Below are 19,413 nucleotides of genomic sequence, written 5' to 3'. Positions count from 1 at the left end.
GCTAAAGTTTGCTATTCTGACTCTTTGACTTTTCTTATAAACTTTATAATCAGTTTGTCGATATCCATAAAATAACTTGCTCAGGTTTTGACAAAGATTGAATTGAATCTATGTATCAAGTAGAGAAGAGTTAATATCTAAACAGTATTGACTTTGAAAACAGAATATATCTCTAAGAATGCTAAGAATACAAAATGCAACCTAAGAACACAGAATATCTTTCCATTTATTAGATATTCTTTGATTTCTTTCATCAGAGTTCTGTAGTTTTCCACATATAAACCCTGTAAATAATTTGTTAGATTTATACCTAAGAACTTTACCTTTTTTGATCCTAATATTATATTGTTTTTTCAAGTTTTAAATTCCAATTGTTGATTGCTGGAAAGAATAAACTTTAGTATATTAAATTTATATCCTGCTATCTTGATATATTTGCTTATAAGTTCCAGAAGTTTTTCTGTTGATTCCTTGAGACTTTCCATAGACCATCATGTATTCAGAGAGCAAGGCAAGTTTTACTTCTTCCTAACCAATCTGTATACCTTTTCTTTTCTTTTATTGCACCAGCTAGAATTTCTAGGATGAAGTTAAATAGGAGGGTTAAGAGAGGATATATTTGCTTTGTTCTAAACCTTAGGAGTAAAGCATCCAGTCTTTCACCAATAGGTGTGTTGGTAGCTGTAGGTTTTTTTCTAGACATTCATTATCCAGTTTTAGGAAGTTCTCTTCCCATTTTGCTGAGGGTTATTATCATGAAGGAGTTTGGGTTTTCTTCAGCTGCTTTTCCTGAATCAGTTGATATTATTTATGATTTTTCTTCTTTAGACTCCTGATGTCATAGATTACATTGATTTTCAAATGTTGAACCAAACAGGCACACATGGAATAAATTCACTTGACCATGGTGTATAATTCTTTTAATGCATTGTTGGATTCAATTTGCTAATGTAGTCAGAGAATTTTTATGTCTATGTTAATGAGAGATGTTGGTCCATAGTTTTCTTTTTTTATAATGCCTTTATTTCACTTTAACATTGGGGTAATATTGACCTCATAAGATATGTTAGAAAGAGTTTTCTCTGCTTTTATTTTCTGGAAGAGATTGTAGAGAATTGGTACCAGCTCTTTCTTAAGTATCTACCTCCTTTTTGGAGTTTAGGCAGTTTATGGACTATTTCATTGAAGTTATCAAATTTGTGGGCATAGAGTTGCTCATAGTATTCTTTTATTATCATTTTAAAGTCCATGGTATCAGTAGTGATGAGGCTTATTTCTTTTCTGATACTGGTAACTTGTGTCTGCTCTCTTATTATCTTGGTTAGTCTGATTTGAGGTTTATAAATTGTATTGATCCTTTAAAAATACCAGATTTTGTGTTGTTGATGTTCTCTTTTGTTTTCCTCTTTTTAATTTCATTGATTCTGCTCTATTTTTTAAAAATTCTTTTCTTCCCTTCCTGTAGGCCTAAAATGCTCTTCTCTCTCTAGTTTCTTATGGTGAAAGCTTAGGTTATAGCTACAGTTCTTTCTGTCTTTAAATGTTTTAAGGTTTATTTTTATGGCCCAGTATGTGGTCTCTCTTGGTGAATGTTCCACGTGAACAAGAGAATATATATGCTGCTTTTGCTTGTCAGAATATTCTGTAAAAGTCAATTAAATCAAGTTGATTGATAATGACATTTAGGTCAACTATATTCTTACTTGACCTGTCAGAAACATTGAAATCTCCACTTACACTCATGAAGTTTGTCTATTTTTCCTTGTAGTGCTATCAGATTTTTTTCTCATATATTTTGACACTGATATCAGTTGAATAATATTTAAAGTAATTATGTCTTCTTGTAGATCAGGCCCATTTACAATTATGTAAAACTTCTATTTTTCTCTAATAATTTTCCTTGTTCTGAAGTCTGCTTTGTCTGAGATTAATATAACTATTCTTATTTAATTTTGATTGGTGTTATCATGATATACCTTTCTCTATCTTTTTAGTTTAACTTTTCAGAATCTTTATATTTAAAGTGGTTTCTTGGGCTTCCCTGGTGGCACAGTGGTTGGGAATCCGCCTGCCAAAGCAGGGAACATGAGTTTGAGCCCTGGTCGGGGAAGATCCCACATGCCTCGGAGCAACTAAGCCTGTGCGCCACAACTACTGAACCTGCGCTCCAGAGCCCACAAGCCACAACTACTGAAGCCCGTGCACCTAGAGCCCATGCTCTGCAACAAGAGAAGCCACCGCAATGAGAAGCCCGCGACCCTCAACGAAGAGCAGCCCCTGCTCGCCGCAACTAGAGAAAGCCCGAGCGCAGCAACAAAGACCCATCTCAGCCAAAAATAAATAAATAAAATAAATAAATTTTAAAAAATTAAAAAATTAAGTGCTTTCTTATAGACAACCTATAGCTGTCTTGTATTATTATTGTTGTTTATTAATTAATAATGTTATTTTTGTTAATTACTAATATTATTTTATGACTGAAAAATCCTGTCTTTTAATTGTTGTATTTAGACAATTCATATTTAAAATGATTATTCAGAGACTAGATTAATATTTACAAAGTAACTGTTTTCTATTTGTTGTATCTATTCCCCCTCCCCTTTTCCTATGTTCTATGCTTTTAAATGAGCATTTTATATGATTCCATATTATTTCCTCTCTTATCACATCACTATACTTTTTAAAACAAATAATTCTTTCCCTAGAACATGCAATATACATTTTTAACTAATCTAAGTCCACTTGGAAATAACACTATACCACTTTATGTGTAGTACAAAGCCTTAGAGTATTCCTAATTTCTCTCTCTTGTTATGAGATGATTGTGATTCATTTTGCTTATCCTTATGCTAAAATTGTAACAAACTTAAGTAGATGGCTCTATTACTAAAGTATAAGATTTAAAAATTTTCTTTTCTTTAATCAATTTTATACATTGATATATAAAATCTTCAGAGGAGCAATGTAAATAGGCAGCCAGGCAGGCAACAGATGATAGAAGATAGTGTAAACCCAAGAGGTCTAAAGTACCATTCTGCCTCTCAGGTGCTACCTGTCCTCTCTTAAAATCACTAGTCTTCAGTTTTATATTCAATAAAATGTGAGTTATAAGAGCACTGAATATTTTTGTAAGAATAAAATATTCTTACGATATAGTGCCTGATGGTATAGTACCTGATGGTATAGTGCCTGACAAAAAAATAAATACATGATGATTATAACTATTTTATTACAATTTATCATAACTCTATCAATGGGGACATTTTCCTCCTCATATAGTTCCTTCCTCCAAGGTTATGCCTGAGGGTTAGACTTTCCTTATTGCTCTTCAACATGTTCAAACTCTTTCTGCTTCCTCACCTTTGCTCCTCCTTCTATTTTCGAAGACTCAACATTCTTCAAACTATCTAACTGAGGTATTTATATTCTGGACTATTTGTTTACCATTTGTTATATGGCACTTAACCATTCCATGACTAGCTTCCTCATCAGGAAAATGGGGGAGATTATAGAACTTATCTCAGAAAATTTTTGTAAGGGTTAAACAGAAAGTCTGTATATGATACACTTAGTACAGTGTTCGGCATATAGTAAGCTCTTAATAAATGTTAACTATTATTATATGTAGTGTGATTTGGCATTTTAATTTCCCTGTGTGTTGTTTGTATATATGTGTATTTGTGCATTTGTGTTCCCATTTCCTTTAGGTTTTTACCTTGCATGAGATTTTTAGCAATATTTTACCCATACTCTTCATTCCAGTCATACTGGGCTGTTACAAGGTGACACTGTGTTCAGTTGACTCTTCCCAAAAGAAAACCTTTAGATAAAGATTTAAGAACAAGTGACTTATTTGAAAATGTATCCCAGGAAGCATATGAAGGGAAGTAGATAAGTGAAATAGGGAAGGAAAGGAAGGCAGTATAGGTTGTATAAAAGAGCAGGTTACCATGACGGACTAGACTCTTGGGGAAGTATGGGAGACATACAAAAAATCACACCTCAGAGTTGTCCCATCAAAACTGCAAGGAAGGTGGGAGATGTGGCCAAGATGGGTGAGTAGGAAGACCCTAAACTCACCTCCCCCCAGAAACACATCAGAATTACAACTACTTACTGAGAAAGTATATGAGAATGACTTGAAGATTAGCAGAAAAGATTTTCCACAACTAAATACATAAAGAAAGAACCCACAATGAGACAGATAAGAGAGACCCACCTCCCCAGGTCAGTGATCCCAAAACAAGAGGAATATCATAATCATAGAGGTCCTCCCCAAGAAGTGAATGGTCTGAGACCCATGTTGGACTCCCCAACCTGGCAGTCCTGCACCAGAAAGTTGAGTCCCTACAATTACCTGTAATGAAATTGTATCAGTAAGAAAAAAAAAGAGAAAAACTCACAACAAAAAAAGTCCAGAACCAGACAGCTTCACAGGTGAATTCTACCAAACATTTAAAGAAGAGTTAACACCTATCCTTCTCAAATTATTCCAAAAAATAAAAGAGAAAGTAATGCTTCCAAACTCATTCTACAAGGCCAGCATCACTCTGATAGCAAAAATAAAGACATTGCCAAAAAATAAAAAAATAAAAAAATAATATAGACCAATATCACTGATGAATATATATAAAAATAATCAGCAAAATATTAGCAAATCAAATTTAACAATACATTGAAGAGATCATACATGATGGTCAAGTAGGATTTATTTCAGGGATGGAAATATAGTTCAATATCTGTGAATCAATCAACTTGATATTCCACATTAACAAACTGAAGAAGAAAAATAAGATCATCTCAATAGATGCAGAAAAAGCTTTTGACAAAATTCAACATCCATTTATGATTAAAAACTCTTAGTGGTATAGAGGGAACATACCTCAAGATAATAAAATCCATATATGAAAAACCTACAGCAACATCATACTCCATGGTGAAGAGCTAAAAACATTTTCTCTAACATCAAGAGCAAGACAAGGATGCCCACTCTCACCACTTTTATTCAACATAGTATTGGAAGTCCTAGACACACTAGACAAGAAAAATAAATAAAAGGAATTCAAATTGGAAAGAAAGAAGTAAAACTGTCATTGTTTGTAGATGACATGATACTATATAAAGAAAATCCTGAAGATGCCACCAGAATTTATTAGAACTCATCAATGAATTTAGGAAAGTTCAGGATACAAATTAATATACAATATTAATTTTCAATTAATATTAATAGACAGAAATCTGCAGCATTTGTATATGCTATCAACAAACTATCAAAAAGAGAAATTAAGAAAATGATCTCATTTACAATTGCATTAAAAAGAATTAAGAATCTAAAATAAATCTAACCAAGGAGGTAAAAGACCTGGACTAAGAAAATTGTAAGATGTTGATGAGAGAAATTGAAGACAACTCAAACAAATAGATAGATATATCCTGCTCATGAACTGGAAGAATTAATATTGTTAAAATGACCATACTACCCAAAGCAATTGACAGATTCAATGCAGTCTCTATCAAAATGCCAATGGCATTTTTCACAGAACTAGAACAAATAATTCTAAAATTTGTATGGAAACACAAAAGACCCTCAAGAGCCAAAGCAATCTTGAGAAACAAGAACAAAGCTGGAGGTTCATGCTCCCTGATCTCAAACTATACTACAAAGCTGCAGTAACAAAACATTATGGTACTAGCACAAAAACAATTATATACATCAATGGAACATAGTAGAGAGCCCAGAAATAAATCCACACATACATGATCAATTAATCTACAAAAAGGCAAGAATATACAATGGGAAAAAGATAGCCTCTTCAATAAATGGCACTAGGAAAACTGGACAACAATAAGCAAAAGAATCAAACTGGACTGTTTTTTCACACCATATAAAAATAAACTCAAAATGGATTAAAGACTTAACTGTATAATCTGAAACCATAAAACTCTTAGAAGGAAACATAGGCAGTATTGGTGTGCTCTTTGACAATGTTCTTAGCAATATATTTTTTGGTTCTGCCTCCTTAGTCAAGGGCAAAAAAATAAATAAGTAAATAAACAAATGGAACTTCATCAAACTAAAAACATTTGGCACAGTGAAAGAAACCACCAATAAAATGAAAAGGCAACCTATTGAATGGGAGAAGATATGTGCAAATGATATATCTCATAAGAGGTTAATAACCAAAATATATAATGAACTCACACAACTCAGTATCAGGAAAACACTACCTGATTAAAAAATGTGCAGAGAACATGAGTAGACATTTTTTTTTAAGGAATACATACAGATGGCCAACAAGCATGTGAAAAGATGCTTAAATTCACTAATCATCAGGGAGATGCAAGTTAAAGCCATAATGAAATATCACCTTACACCTGTCAGAATGGCGATTATCAAAATGATAAGAAATAAAAAGTGTTGGGGAGGATGTGAAGAAAAGAGAACCCTTGTGAAGTGTAGGTGGGAGTGTAAATTGGTGCAGCAACTAGGGAAAATAATAAGGATGTTCCTCAAAAAATTAAATATATAACTACCATATGACTCAGGAATTCCACTTCTGGGTATTTACCAGAAGAAAACAAAAACACTAATTTGAAAAGATATATGCAACCCCATGTTTCTAGAAGCGTTCTTTAAAGTAGTCAATTTGGAAGCAACCCAGATGTGTCTATCAGTAGTTGAATGGATAAAAAATGTGGTATATATATATATATATATATATATATATATATATATATATATATATATAATGGAATATTATTCAGCCATAAAAAATGAAATCTTGCCATTTGTGAAAACGTGGATTGATCTAGAGGGTACTATGCTAAGTGAAGTATGTCAGACAGAGAAAGACAGATATTGTATCATCTCACTTATATGGAGAATCTAAAACACAAAACAAAAGAAAAAAAAAAAAGCCAGACTCATAGATACAGAAAACAAATGAGCAGTTGTGTAAAAGAGGTGTGGAGCAGGACTGAAACAAGTGAAGGGGATTAGGTTGTACAAACCTCCAGTTACAAAGTAAATGAGTCACAGGGATGTAATATAAAGTATAAGGAATTAGATCAATAACATTTTAGTAACTTTGTATGGGGACCGATAGTTACTGGACTTATTGTGGTGATAATTTTGTAATGTATGCGGTGATCATTTCACTATGCAGTACACCTGAAACTAACATAATATTGTACATCAAGTATATTTCAATTAAAAAATGCAAGGATGTTATGCTTTTGATCACCCAATTCCAATGCATCGTTGTCTGGGGGCTGTTCTCTGGTGCACTAATTCCCCGGCACTTCTGCCTACCACATGGTGCACATGTGAAGAGAGAGCCCTCAAAAACAAAACAAAATCACAGAGCCTTGCCCTAAGATGCAATCTGCACAGACTGGAGTTGAGCTTGGACTGGATATGAGTGGGGCACTAACAGCATCTCATATAGTGTTTTATGCCATGCATGAAAGTCCATACTATTCTTTCCAACCAGAATATCCTGCTTATTTCTTATTTAATTATTAAATTTCAACTTATCCGTCATAACTCATCTCAAGAGCCATCTCTTCTAGAAGTCTTCATGATATAAGATCTGATGGAGCTGTCCTATCCTTCACGACAAGATGTAATGTGGGTGTCATAACACCCCATGCTTTCTTCTATAACACCATTTAAATGACTGGATTTTAATGATCAATTAACTTTCCACCTACCAAACTTGACTTTATTTTTTTTGAATGACCAAATATATATATATATATGCTTTTTTCTGATTAATTATCTATTTTATACATATTAATGTATAATGTATAATGTCAATCCCAATCTCTCAATTAACGCCCCCCCCCCCTGCTTTCCCCCCTTGGTGCCCATACATTTGTTCTCTACATCTATGCCTCTATTTCTGCCTTGCAAACCGGTTCATCTGTACCATTTTTCTAGATTCCACGTATATGCGTTAATATATGATATTTCCAAACTTGAGTTTGAACTCCTTAAAGGCAGAAACACCATTGTTATATACCTGGAGTCTTGCATGGTATTTAGCACATAGCTCCTTCTCAACAACTATTAGTTAGAGATATGTTTATTTCTAACTGCCAAATCTTTAAAACCTTTGAGCACAATCAAGGCTGATTAAAATGATATTCACTGAATGCCGATTAGAAATACACATCTGAGGTAAGACTGTTTACCTTTGTTCACAAATGAACATATTTGTACTGCAATAAAATGTTGTCTCTTCTGTGATCATTTATAACAATCATAAAAATGACTCTTTTAATGGAAAAAAAAAGGTAACTTTCTAAGCAATATAACAGGGATAATTGTGTTTTTTTCTCCTATGTCATTCTCTATGTTATTCTCTATTCCAAGAGTATACTTCCCTTTGTGTCACTTTATTCTATGTTATGCCATTAATATTGCCTGCAAGGACTGAGATTAGCTCATGGTAAGTAATTTAAAGTTATTTAAGGAGTCTTCTTTTTTGTGCACAAGAATGAAAAGCAGCATGGAAGCTCCAACCCAGACATCATAGATTCTGAGTATAGGAGCTCGTTACATTCCATCAATGCAAATATTGTATCAAAATATGCAATTCCTAGAACCCTGGCATTTACTATTTTTCCACACATATCACTATAAACTAAAATAACATAATCTTTTATAAGAAAAAAGGAAGCTATGGATGATATACAGTCCCTACCTGTTTAACAATAAATGAGTTCAGAGAATCTCCTAACCATCATAAGGAGTGAAAACAATAAACTATAGATGATAGATAGATACATAGATACATAGATAGATATTAATTTACAGTGTTGAAATTCTGTACTATCATTGTCTTCTTCATTAAATGTATTAATGCTAAAGTAACTTTTTTATAGCTCTTGAAGGGCTCTTAAATATACATGTCAGATTAATAAAAAGAACAATTTCAGTAACTGTGACCATCAATAGATACCTTTAAGTCAAGTTTTATTTTCATGGTTTCTTTTCAATACACAATCAAAATGCTCTTTCCTTGGGAAGAGTCATGGGAATGGAATTTTTAAAGTATTGAGACGGGATTGCACAATTTTGATGAGAAATGGACTTAGATATTTTCTTCTTGGGGGTCTTATTTTATCCATGATCAGGATTATTCATTCCCCATAATGTTTTTCCTCTCTATATATTTAAAAATATCTAAAAAAGCTTATATCTAATACTATACATTGACATTAGTTGTTAAATACACTGCTGCAAAGTCCTTTAAAATTAGTGAATAAATGAAGTAGAGCATTAATTAAATATTCAATTTATACATTCTGTTTCAAAATAGGAAAAGATATTCTTCTGTAAATTTTTAGCACCCATTTCTGACCTCCTATACTCTCCAAAACACAGACTTCCAAAATTAACTATGAATTTTACTAAAATTCAAGTGTTACTCAGCAAGCATATGTTAAATTCTGTCCAGTAGTTTTTGCCCAGTGAGAGATTAGTAGATTTACTTATAATGATCAATTTTCTAATACATAAAAATGCTTTATGTAAATTCATTCAAGTTTGGGTAGACTGTCTACAAAAATGGCCACCAAAATTCTTTCCATCTTTGTGTTTTTATACCTTGTCTTTAATCAGCAGTTGGAAAGTATTTCTGTGTCAATTGAACCAGGGTTGCCTTTATTTTGACCATCAGAATATGGCAGAAGTGATGAAGTGTGAGTTCTAGAGACTAGATCTTAAGAGAGCTGGTAGCTTCCCTTTTGCTCTCTGGAACCCAAAGAGCATCCTGTAAGTAAACTTGTCTACATCTCTGCAGGAAGAAAAGCCACATGGAAGAAAATTGAGATACCTCAGCCAACAGCCAGCGTCAATGCCAGGCATGTAAATAAAGCTATTTTGAGATTGTTAGGACCAGCTGCTCCCATCTGCAAGTGAGCAAAAGAGAGACCAATAAAAGAACTGCCCTGCTGAGACCAGTAACCATTAGCCTCATGAAAAATCATAAATTGATTTTACTTTAAGCCACTTTAATTTGTGATAACTTGTTTGAGACAACACATAACCAATACAAAGATGAAGGGGAAACACAAGGTATAATCTAAAATTCACTCGTTTTACTTGATAAGAAACATCACAGATTTTAGAAGATCTTTTTTTGTCACTTGGTTTTCTATTTACGTCCTTTCCATGATTAAGTTTAAACTTTTTTTTTTTTTTTTGGCAAATTAAAGCTAGCTCTGAAACTAAACCGAAAGATCAATGTATATCAAAGGATTTTGAAAATGTACAGCAACGTATGATACAAAAACAAAAGTACATTAATAAAGCCTATAGCAAATTTTCTTCCCTGTGTTTCTTGAACAAAACCCTGTTTAGCACTGACCTTAGGGCTAAACATCGGATGAATGCCTCCTGATCATGAAGGTACTCCTGGAAACATATTTCTATTTTAGAAATTTTTATTAGAGGAGAATTGCCATATTATTAAAACCTCACTGAGAGTTATTACATCATTGAAGTGTTACCTCTATCAAATATCAAAATTAAGTAAATTTTACAGTAAAATTTTGTCCCTACTCAATTCATCCCACCCCCCACCCCTTCCCCCTTGGTATCCATACGTTTGTTCTCTACATGTGTCTCTATTTCTGCTTTGTAAATAAGATCGTCTATACCAATTTTTTCAGATTCCACTTATATGCATTCATATACAATATTTGTTTTTCTCTTTCTGACTTACTTCGTTCTGTTGGGAGATTGGGATTGACATATATACACTCTCGATACTACGTATAAAATAGATAACTAATGAGAACCTACTGTATAGCACAGGAAACTCTACTCAATGTTCTGTGGTGACCTAAATAGGAAGGAAATCCAAAAAAGAGGAGACATATGTATATGTATAGCGGTCTCACTTTGCTGTACAGTAGAAAGTAACACAACATTGTAAAGCATCTGTACTCCAATAAAAATTTTTAAAAAATAAAATTTTGCCCCTACCGATCTGTCACAGTAATTAGTGACTTGTGCTATTATATTAGTCAACATGAACAGTTTGACTAAAAGTAGTTTCATTCCATAATATTTTTCAGTACATTCATAATGAATAGAGACTTCCATTGATTTATAATTTAAATTGTAAACAAAAAATTTTAGACTTGTTTTGATTGTTGGACACACGCCACCTGCCCTTCTCAAATCTGGAAGCTCATTAGAGCCTACTACAGCAGAATAATTTCTACAAAGTATTCTGATATGCTGTCAGGGTTGTAATCCATTGTCTTTATAAAGGATATCCCTTCACTGCAAAAATCATTCCTGATGAATCCTGCGTAAAACCACGAAATCTCTCCCTTATGCCTTGGCAGCCACATGCTGCTTCTAGGCTTTCACCCTGATATTTTCATGCGATGCCTCCTTCCTCCTCCGGAGTATCTCAGTGTGCTCCCTGGACCAAATGTGTCAGATTCTTCTGGGGTGATTGTAAAATTTAAATTCTCAAGCCACTTCCACGACCTACTAAATCCAAATGATTAGAAAGAGCCTAGGGATCTGTATTTTAAACCGACACAGCTGTTTGCCATTTTCTTTTTCTTCAGTGAAATCATGGGCAATAGCTACTGTCTGAGCCATGCATTTTATCAGATCAAATTTGTGCATCACAGTTAAACTAAAGGATGAATGCTTAATAGGAAAAACTTCCAAAATATTATTCATCCTTTAATGTTACCCTACAGTGACTTGCCCTTCCAATGCTGGATTTTCATACTCAAAATGAGAGAAATTTGAAGTTGGTTGCTGATTTTAGGTTTCCCTTCTATTTTCATATTATAGTATGCAAATCACTCCTAGAGAATCTACCTACCATGTCAGTGGGGAAGGAGTTCTCCACCAATGATTCCTAACTGCAGGGGACAACAATTTGTATTAGAGATAAACACTTCTGGTATACAAAACTGCACTCAATGTACTCTGAAATATGACATGTTGTAGATCCACCCCTATGTGGACTAGTGCCTATTGAAGAAACAAGGATGCAGCTGGTTTCATTAAGCTGACAGCACCAAGATATGTGTAAATATATGATGTGATGATTTTTTTTTTTATATACTTCATCAGCCAAAGATGAAGATAAATTGTATTGAACCAGCAGCTTTCCAGCTGAAGAGTGTTTAAATTGTTAGTGTGAAGCTGAAACTTAATAATGCCAGGATAAGAGCCAGGTTTTATTCTTGGTGATAGAGTTTGGGTGGATAAATTCTAACCATTTCATTTAAACTTTCCAACTTTATATTATGCATGAGATACAATGAAATGGAAAAATATAGCAATAGGGGAATGTGAAAATGAAAGCAACTTTAAAAAATCAAGGCATTACAAAGGTCAGCTTCTCTAGGAGAAAGTAAATATTTCTGTATTTTAAATTCAGTCATGGAGTTTGAAATATAATTTATATATCATCTTGTGTCCTATGCTCAATTTATAGAAGGGAGTAGATCAATTGAGAAAACTGATTTGCTCTCTGACTTTATCATTACCTTTCTATGAGATCTTGGGCAAATCATACACCTCTCTAGACTGCAGTTTCCTTTTATGTAAATTTAGATCATTAAGTAAGATGAGTTGAAAGACTTAATTTTGGAGAATTTTGTTGATAATCCATAGAGATTTAGTGTATATAAACAAGTTATTTTAAAAATAAATAAATTCTATCCTTACAACATTTAAGATAGAAAAATATTTTGTACCAGCTCAATAAATTATGAATTTTATTGAGAATTTTTAATTTGCCAATCACTATGTTAAGCTATTAATATAAAATTTCTATTTCTAACATTCACTGCAACATTAAGTCGTAATATTGTTATTTTCCCGTGTTAACATAGTGGAATTGAGGCTTAGAGAGTGTAACCTGCCCAAGATCTCACAGTCGGTAATAGTTGCAGCTTGATACCCCAAGGATTGTGACTATGGATTCTGTGGTCTTAAAGATGGTTCCGTTATAAATAAGTTAGCACCTTATTATATGCGTAGTGAGTTCTTGTGTCAGAATAATAAAGCCTGTTATTTGTGTCAGAATATTAAAGCCTGTTATTTTTTAATTAAAATCTGTTAATTCTCTAGCAAATGCTTGTTAGAATAGATTCCAAATCACAACAATTTTTCCTTCTTTTTCACCTGTCCTTATTCAAAGGACAGTGTCTGTCAGGCATGTCCTGAAAAATAAAGTAATGAAGGTGGATTAACTCTACCAGATACGTGAACATTCTGTAAAGCCTCTAAAATTAAAATAGTATAGAACCATATGAATAGACAGACCAACCGTATGGAACAAAAAACTCAAAAAGAGGTCCAAGAACATTTGAAAATTTTATATATGATAAGATTAGCATTTCAAATACTGCAAAATAGAGTGACTTTTCAATAAATGGTATTGGAAAAACTGTATAGTCATTTGGGCAAAGAAAAAATTGGATACATAACACACATTATACAGCAGAATAACCCCCAACAATTTCGGTGATCTAAATGTAAAAATAAAATCAAACAAGCAGGAGAAATAAGCATGAGAAAAATTTATTTGTTACCTGGGATTGGAGTCAGCTTTTCTAAATTTGTCTGAAAAATCCAGAAAAAAATAAAAGATTGATAACTGGTTCCATTAAAGAAAAAAAAAAAAAATTTGCATGACAGGAACACCAGAGTCAAAATCAAAAGACCATAACAAACTGGGAGAAAAATGTCTGTAACTTTTTATTTTTATCTCAAACAAGGAACTCATAAAACCAAGAAGAAAAAAACTAAAAGCCACTTAGAAATAATTTTTCACAATAATACACAGGTTCCAAAGATTAAAATATGTTAAAAGCACCTATGAGCATCTGAGAAGACGTTCAGATCCAAATTAAATCTTTACAGAGATATAATTGTTTATATTTCAAACAGGCAAGCTCCGAAATCTTGACAACACACTCTCTTTAGAGAGATGACAAAAATCTGTCATTTTCAAAATTGCTCATGGGAATGCAAAATGAAGTGAATCTTATGGAAATTATCTGGAAATATTTAATAAACATCCATAACCTTTTATTATTTTATCCAGGAACCACATTTCTAAAATTTTGTCATGAACATATTATGCCCAGAGAAAACTTATATACAAAGTTATTTGTAAAAGAAAATATTAAAATCAACACAAACATCCTTCCATAAGAGTTAATTGAATATACTCCAGTATATTCACAAAATTATATGCTAACAAATCATTTATAAAGAACAAATGAAGAGCGTCTATAATTTTTTTAAATTTGTGCTTAACCATTTTTTTCTCACTATCCAACAAAATTTATTTTTGAATTGTTATACAAGTAAAGAGAAGCAAATCTTACAATTCTCTAAATCTATACCTCTCTTTTATTTCTTGATGTATTCCCTTTGTATTTGACAACATCCAGGAGAAAAAAATGTGTGAAATGACAGAAAAAGCTACTCCTTAGATATTTATGGGTGATGTGGAAAAACCAATTATATACAATAAATCTTAAGAGAAAATAAAATTACAATAGCTATTGACACATACATGTAGAAAAATTGTAAGCAAATTTCTAAAGTAGTGATTTGGTGGCTCTTCCTATTAACTGAATCAGTTCCACCAATGTCCAGAAAATTAGAATATTTCCCAAAACTCTCCACTATCTCTATCAAGGCTTTTAAAATTTTGTATTTATGTAAATCAGTGTGAGATTAAAAATACCATAATTATTTAGTTTATGTCATAGATATAATTAAAATAAAGCCAAAAATAAGGTTATATTGCAAATACTTAAAAACTATGGGAAGAAATAAAAATCAATTCTAGTTGATAAAAAGTAGTTTTTGCTTGTTTTAAAGGTCACTGAAAGAGGATAAAGTCTAGATTTAATAAAATATTATAGAGTGATATCAATAAAATTGTTAAGTAAAGAACTCCAAAATCCATTCCTGGATAAAAGCAACTAAAATGCTGGCAAAACCATCAGAATCAACTTTTGGAACTCTACCAAAAGCAACTTGGAAAGCACTTAAAAAAAAAAAATGACTGAAGAGTAGTAAAAAAACACAAGCTTTGTATTGTTTTAATCTGCCCTTATCCCATCCCCCACTCCCAAGTTCAGTGGTAGCCATGAAAATAACAGCCCACTGTGTTGGTACCAGTACAAGACAAATTCCTAGAAACACACACTCAACCAAAACTGAGTCAAAGAGAAATAGAAAATTAGAGTAGATCTTTAACAAGTAAAAAGGTTAAATCAGTTAAAACAAACAAACTTCCGAGAACAATCACAAAACCTAGGATCAAGAAGACTTCACTGGTGAATTCTACCAAGTGTTATAATGAAAAATTAATGCCAATCCTTCACAAACTTCAAAAGAATAAAAGAGGTAGGCATACTTGCTAACACAGTCTATGAGGCCAGTATTACCCTGATACCAAAGCCAAAGACATCACAAGGAAAGAAAACTACAGACCAATACTTTTTATAAATATTAAATGCTTAACAGAATACCAGCAAACCTAATCCAGCAACATATTAAAATGATTACACACCATGACCAAGTGGAATTTATCCCAGGAATTCGAAGTTGGTTCGACACACAAAAAATTGGTCAGTGTAACACACCATAGCAACAGATAAAGAAAAAAAAGTGGTAATCTCTATAGATGCAGAAAAAGATCTTGATAAAATCTAACACCCTTTCATGATAAATACATTGAACAAATTAAGAATAGAAGGAAACTTTCTCACTCTGATGAAGGACATCTATGAAAATCCCCTACAACTACCATCATACTTAATTGTGAAAGACTCAAACTTTCCCCCTAAGATCAGCTCTAGTCACTTTCATTTAACATTGTACTAGAAGCTCTAGGCAGAACAATTAAGAAAGGGGAAAAAAAGCAATCCAAATTGGAAAGGAAGATGTAAAACTAATCTACTTGCAAATAACATGAACTTATATTTAGAAAATCTTAATAAATTCATACATTTAAAATATATTAGAGATAATAACCAAATTCAGCAAATTGTAGGATGCAAAATCAATATAAAAAAATTAGTTGTATTTCTATACACTAGAAATGAACAACTCAAAAATGAAATTAAGAAAACAATTCCATTTATAATAGCATCTAAAAGAATAATATGTTTAAAGACAAATTTAACCAGGAAAGGGTAAGTGTTGTATACTGAAAATCTACCAAACAGTCTTGACAAAAATCAAAGAAGAGCTAAATAAGTGGAAAGACATCTGTGTTCATGGTTTGGAAGACTTAGTATTGTTAAAATGGCAATAGTCCACAAACTTATTTCATGAATCCAATCAATATCAAAATATCAACAGTCTTTTGGCAAAAAAAGAAAAAGTGTGATCCTAAAATTCCTAGGTAAATGCAAGAAGCCTCATAGTCAAAGCAATTCTCAAAAAGAACAAAGTTGGAAGACTCATAACTTCAAAGTATACTACAAAGCTACAGTAATCAAAACAGTGTGATTTTGGCATAAGGATAGATATGTAAATTAATGGAAAAGAGTGGAGAGTCTAGAAATAAACCCACAAATCTATGCCCAATTGATTTTTTACAAAAGTGTCAAGACCATTCAATAGGAAAAAAATAGTCATTTCAACAAATGGTGGTAGGACACCTGACTATCCACATGCCAAGCCATGAAGTTGAATTCCTTTCTCACATTGTATACAAATATTAACTAAAAAATCAAAAGTCTTACAAGGAAAGATAGGTATAAATCCTTGTGACTTTTGATTAAGTAATGGTTTCTTAAATATGATACCAAAAGCACTAACAAAAAAAGAAAAAATAGATAAATTGGATTTCATCAAAATGAAAAACTTTGTGCATCGAAAGATAGTATCAAGAAAGTGAAAATGCAACCCACAAAATGAGATGAAACATTTTCAAATTATGTATCTTGTAAGACTCTAGCATCTAGAATATGTAAAAGATACTTATAACTCAACATTAAAAAGACAAATAATCCAGTTAAAAAATGGGCAGAACACTTGAATGGACATGTCTCCAAAGGAGGTATACAGATGGAAACATGAAAAGATGCTTAAAATCATGTCATTTATGATACTATACATAGAAAATCCTAAAGATGATACCAGAAAACTACTAGAACTCATCAACGAATTCAGTAAAGCTGTAGGATACAAAATTAACACACAGAAATCTCTTGCATTTCTATACAGTAACAACAAAAGATCAGAAAGAGAAATGAAAGAAACAGTCCCATTTACCAGCACATCAAAAAGAATAAAATACCTAGGAATAAATCTATCTAAGGAGGCAAAAGACCTGTACTCAGAAAAGTATAAGACACTAATGAAAAAAATCAAAGATGACACAAACAGATGGAGAGCTATACCATGTTCTTGGATTGGAAGAATCAATATTGTCAAAAATGACTATACTACCCAAGGCAATCTACAGATTCAATGCAATCCCTATCAAATTACCAATGGCGTTTTTCACAAAACTAAAGCAAAAATTTTTAAATTTGTATGGAAACACAAAAGACCCCAAATAGCTAAAGCAAACCTGAGAAAGAAAACAGTGCTGAAGGAATCAGGCTCCATGACTTCACACTATACTACGAAGGTACAGTCATCAAAACCATATGGTAGTGCTCAATTTGGCAGCACATATACTAAAATTGGAACGATACAGAGAAGATTAGCATGGCCCCTGCACAAGGATGACACACAAATTCATGAAGCATTCCATATTTTGTGCCCTTCCTCACCATCCGGACACCCTTTGCTCATCAGCTCCAAAGGAAAAGCTATGGGTCAAAAGCACAACGTCTGGCACTCAATGCTGAAATTGTGATTTTTCACTATAAAAAAAAAAAAAGAATGGTATGGTACTGGTACAAAAATATAGATCAAAAGTCTTTTGACTTTTGAAATATAGACCAATGCAATAGGATAGAAAGCCCAGAAACAAACCCATGCACGTATGGTCAATTAATCTATGACAAAGGAGGCAAGAATATACAATGGAGAAAAGGCAGTCTCTTCAATAAGTGGTGCTGGGAAAAATGGACAGGTACATGTAAAAGAATGAAGTTAGAACATTCTTTAACACCATATACAAAAATAAACTCAAAATGTGTTAAAGACGTAAATGTAAGATCTAATACTATAAAACTCTTAGAGGAAAACATAGGCAGAACACTCTCTGACATAAATCACAGCAATATATTTTTGGATCCACCTCCAAGATTAATGAAAATAAAAACGAAAATAAATAAATGGGACCTAATTAAACTTAAAAGCTTTTGCGCAGCAAAGGAAACCATAAACAAAATGAAAAGACAACTCACAGAATGGGAAAAAATATTTGCAAATGAAGCGACTGACAAGGGATTGATCTCTAAAATATACAAACAGCTCATGCAGCTCAGTATCAAAAGCACAAACAACCCAATCAAAAAAATGGGCAGATCTAAATAGGCATTTTACCAAAAAAGACATACAGATGGCCAAAAAGCACATGAAAAGATGCTCAACATCTCTAATTATTAAAGACATGCAAATCAAGACTGCAATGAGATATCACCTCACACTGGTCAGAATGGGCATCATCAAAAATTCTACAAACAATAAATGCTGGAGAGGGTGTGGAGAAAAGGGAACCCTCTTGCACTCTTAGTGGGAATGTAAATTGGTACAACCACTATGGAGAACAGTATGGAGGTTCCTTAAAAACTAAAAATAGAACTACCATACAACCCAGCAATCCCACTACTGGGCATATACCTTGAGAAAACCATAATTCAAAAAGAGTCATGTACCACAATGTTCATTGCAGCACTATTTACAATAGCCAGGACATGGAAGCAACCTAAGTGTCCATCGACAGGTGAATGGATAAAGAAGATGTGGCACATATATACAATGGAATATTACTCAGCCATAAAAAGAAATTAAATTGAGTTATTTGTAGTGAGGTGAAAGGACCTAGAGTCTGTCATACAGAGTGAAGTAAGTCAGAGAGAGAAAGACAAATATCACATGATATCACTTATATGTGGAATCTAAACAAAAGTGATACAAATGAACTTATTTACAAAACAGAAACAGACTCACAGACTTGGAAAACAAACTTATGGTTACCAAAGGGGAAAGGTGGGTGAGAGGGATAAATTAGGAGTCTGGGATTAACATATACACAGTACTATATACAAAATAGATAATCAACAAAGACCTACTGTATAGCACAGGAAACTCTACTCAATATTCTGTAATAAGCTATATGGGAAAAGAATCTGAAAAAGAATAGCTACATGTACATGTGTAATTGAATCACTTTGCTGTACACCTGAAACTAACACAATATTGTAATTCAACTA

General features: G+C 32.7%; 1 non-coding gene across 1 annotated transcript; it reads left to right on the top strand.

The window, feature by feature from the left end:
• The first annotated feature begins 17,682 nt into the window (after window positions 1–17,682).
• On the top strand, window positions 17,683–17,789 carry LOC133086424 (U6 spliceosomal RNA). Its single transcript, XR_009700179.1, has one exon. It is a non-coding gene; the product is annotated as a U6 spliceosomal RNA (small nuclear RNA).
• Window positions 17,790–19,413: the final 1,624 nt, after the last annotated feature.

This window comes from Eubalaena glacialis, chromosome 2, assembly GCF_028564815.1.
Source record: "Eubalaena glacialis isolate mEubGla1 chromosome 2, mEubGla1.1.hap2.+ XY, whole genome shotgun sequence".
NCBI classification, from domain to species: Eukaryota; Metazoa; Chordata; class Mammalia; order Artiodactyla; family Balaenidae; genus Eubalaena; species Eubalaena glacialis.
Note: the sequence above shows the minus strand (reverse complement) of the source record. Positions and strands in the feature narration are given on the sequence as shown.